This window comes from Oncorhynchus clarkii, chromosome 31 (assembly GCF_045791955.1).
Source record: "Oncorhynchus clarkii lewisi isolate Uvic-CL-2024 chromosome 31, UVic_Ocla_1.0, whole genome shotgun sequence".
NCBI classification, from domain to species: Eukaryota; Metazoa; Chordata; class Actinopteri; order Salmoniformes; family Salmonidae; genus Oncorhynchus; species Oncorhynchus clarkii.
In genome coordinates, this window is record NC_092177.1 from 41,085,223 (window position 1) to 41,089,047 (window position 3,825).

General features: G+C 50.1%; 1 pseudogene; it reads left to right on the plus strand.

The window, feature by feature from the left end:
- Positions 1–247: 247 nt before the first annotated feature.
- LOC139390910 (piggyBac transposable element-derived protein 4-like) lies at positions 248–2,092 on the plus strand (annotated as a pseudogene).
- Positions 2,093–3,825: the final 1,733 nt, after the last annotated feature.

Below are 3,825 nucleotides of genomic sequence, written 5' to 3' on the forward strand. Positions count from 1 at the left end.
CCCACACACACACACACAAAGTGACCGGCGCCCCACCCGTGCCAAGTGCGCTCTTCCCCGCCGCTCAGCGGACCCGATCAGTGTAGCCGAGCGTCCATGGACGTGCGTTTTACGGCCGCGCAGGTTCTAGAACAGATCTTGTCCAGCGTGGACCAAGAAGACTACTCAGATTGCCAGGAGGAGGAGGAAGAGGTTTCGGAAGACGAAGACGGGGAGGAATACAACGCCGAGCGCCGCGAGGTCGACGATGCTTCTTCTCCCTCTTCTGAGGAAGAGCCCGAGGAAGAGCCCGAGGAAGCACCCGAGGACGAGCACGAGGACTGACGCGAGGAAGAGATCTCCTCGGCCCCGGACCAACAAGAAACGCCGTTGCTGCCGAAAAACGGCAAAATCGAGTGGTCCCCCGTGGCCTACGGCCGCCACCGCGGGGCCCTCGCGATCTTCCCCGCCGGGCCGGACCAGACTCCGCGACATCCGCGGGGCCCTCCGCGACATCACGTCCGCCTTCCACCTGTTTGTCACACCGGCTATAGAAAGGATAATTGTGGAAATGACGAACCTGCACGGGGCCAGAAAATACGGCAACGGCTGGCGACCCATGGACGCCACGGACCTGCGCGCCTACGTAGGGCTGCTGATCCTAGCGGGCGTCTACAGGTCCCAAGGCGAGGCCGCGGCAAGCCTGTGGGACGCCGAGAGCGGCAGAACCGTGTTCCGAGCCACCATGCCGCTCAAGGTCTTTCACAGGTACTCGAGGCTGCTGTGATTCGACGACCGCCAGTCGAGACCCGCCAGACTCGCCACGGACAAACTCGCAGCCATACGGGAGGTCTGGGACCTGTGGGAGGCGCGGCTGCCGGCCCTCTACAACCCGGGGCCCGACGTGACGGTGGACGAGCAACTGGTCCCGTTCAGAGGTACTGTGCGTGTGCGTGTGTGTGCGCATGTGCGTATATGTCTATAGAGAGGTAGTGCTGCTGTAGCAGCGGTACAAGCAGCGACTGTAGCAGTACTAGCAGAGTGTGTAACACAAAAGGCCGTTGGCCCCCATGACACAGTAACGACACTAATCTCTTGTCCCCTTTCCAAAAGGCCGCTGTCCTTTCCGTCAGTACATCCCCAGCAAGCCGGCGAAATACGGCATCAAGTCGTGGGTGGCCTGCGACGCCAAGTCCAGCTACGCTTGGAAGATGCAAGTGTACACCGGCAAGGCGGCCAGCGGAGGCCCCGAGAAGAACCAGGGGATGCGCGTCGTCCTCGATCTGACAACGGGGCTGAGCGGTCGCAACGTCACCTGCGACAACTTTTTCACCTCCTACGAACTGGGCCAGCGGCTCCTCGAGAGGAACCTCACCATGGTGGGCACGGTGAGAAAGAACAAGGCCGAGCTCAGGGGCAGACAGGTCCTGTCCTCCAGGTTCGCCTTCACGCCCACCGCCACTCTGGTGTCCTACCTGGCAAAGAAAAACAAGAACGTGCTACTTTGGAGCACGCTGCACACAGAGGGCCACATTAGCGATCGCCGCGACAGGAAGCCGGCCGTCATCCTAGACTACAACTGCAACAAGGGCGGTGTGGACAACCTAGACAAAGTGGTCGGCACCTACAGCTGCAGACGGATGACTGCCCGCTGGCCCCTGGTCGTATTCCACAACATCCTCGACGTGTCCTCCTACAACGCCTTTGTCATATGGCGAGAGATCAAGCCTGACTGGATGCCTCGCAAGCGGAACAAGCGCAGGGTGTTCCTCGAGCAGCTGGGAAAGGCACTTGTGAAGCCGCTGGTCCAAAGAAGGCAGCATCTGCCCCGCACCGAAGCGGAATCAGCACTTGTCAAAGTCCTACTGAGTGCTACGGTGGCGGCTCGTGATCAACAGCGCGAGAGCCCCGCCGCTGGCACGGCCGCTGCCCCGCTCGTTGCCCCGGCCACCATGCAAGTAAGAGGAAGAGGTGTCAGCTCTGCCCACCCAAGAAGGACTCCAAGACACACACGGTGTGCTGCAGGTGTAAGAAATACATCTGCAAAGGCTGTTCACACGCCTACTGTCACACTTGCGCACATTGGGCCTTTAGCCAGGACGGGACAGGGTGACGGGACAGAGGATGCGGGGACTAGACACAATACAAGGACGACGGGAGGGTTAATCTAAAAGTTTTAAAAAAGTATGCATCAATCCCATTATGTGACCTGTAGCAAAATTTGAAATAGTTTTTATTTTTTATTTTTTACATTGGACTAAAGTAGAGACTCGGAGCTAAAGAATGGTATTTCACACACTACAGTTGAGGAACAATGGGAAAGTAATTCTGCTTTGAAAGTTGATATATTTTAAACCTCAATTTTCTTTTAAGGCCCTTGAATGTTTTGGTACACCTACTGAGGACCTCTTCTTTTTCTACACCCATTCAGCATCGTTCACACCCTCTTAAGCCTTAGCCCCACCCATTTCTTTAAGGATTCACATGAGGCCATGTGCTGAATAGAGTGAGTAGAGTAGTAAACAACCAAATATTTCAATACTTAAAGTTGTAAAAGTAGTAGCCTACAATAGGCGAAAACTCCAGGTAAAAATACACTTCATCTAGTAATTGGCCTATATCCTAATCTGACTTTGGTGCAGATCATGTTGTTCTTCACATTACCATAACTGGCAAACACACACTACATCAAATAAAGTTTGTCACATGCACAGGATGCAGAAGGTGTATAAGGTACAATGAAATGGTTCCTTGCATATTTGCATAGTAGCAATATCAAAAAACAGAAAGTTTCCAAATACAAATATTTTAAAAGTATTAGATGACGCTTACCCACAATGAATTGGCATAATCCTAAATCATACTACTACCGATACAAACAATTTGTCATAGCTGTAGTATGAATCTGCATGTAGCTAAAGCAAACCAACTACATTCAATGTTAGCTAGCTTGATAACATTAGGCAATAGCTAGCAATGCAAATGGTTTTCTGATTTGAATCATACATGTAACATTAGTTAGGAAGCCAGCAAGCTAATGTTCACTAGCTAGCGAACAGTACGCTTTAACTTGCAATGAAAATTACTTCTGACAAAATTAGAAACATATAATTCTGAAAATGTAGTTAGACTCTTACCTGTATACATGGATGAACGCTTCATGGCAGATTGGAACCATTTAACACAATTTTGTTTGTAGATACATCTTGTTTGGCCAGCAATGTGTCAAGTCACTCCGTGGTGTGAGCAGAAAGTAGCCCATCACAACATTTTCCAACTGATCTGTCGATAGTGCCTGCTAAATTCAGGGTATCAATGTTCTTGAGAAAAGTAGCAAAAATCTTGTAGTTCTCGATGGCTAAAGTTTTATCTTTCAAAAAAGCTGAAGTACAAAGGATTATCAACACATTCTGAGCAGCTCACGTTATAGACAGACACATGCTTCATGGCAGACCAATCCAAACTCATCTCCCGGCATGTCCAGCCCATCCATTCTCTCAGCCAATCATAGCAAGAGGGAAGGATCCTGTTTTTTCTGTGACTAAACCAACTAGGCTTGTAATTTAACAATTGTATTTGTATGTACAGACGGAATACAAGTGTGTTATTTTAAGGCACATGAAAGTTTACATGTTCCAGATTGCATTTCTGACCCCCTTGCCCAGAAAATACATTCAAATGCCTCTCCTGTGAGTAGTGATGTGCAAAAAACATTTTTTTATTGAACTAGGCAAGTCAGTTAAGAACAAACTCTTATTTACAATGACAGCCTAGGAACAGTGGGTTAACTGCCTTGTTCAGGGGAAGTACAACATTTTTTAAACCTTGTCAGTTCAGGGATTCAAT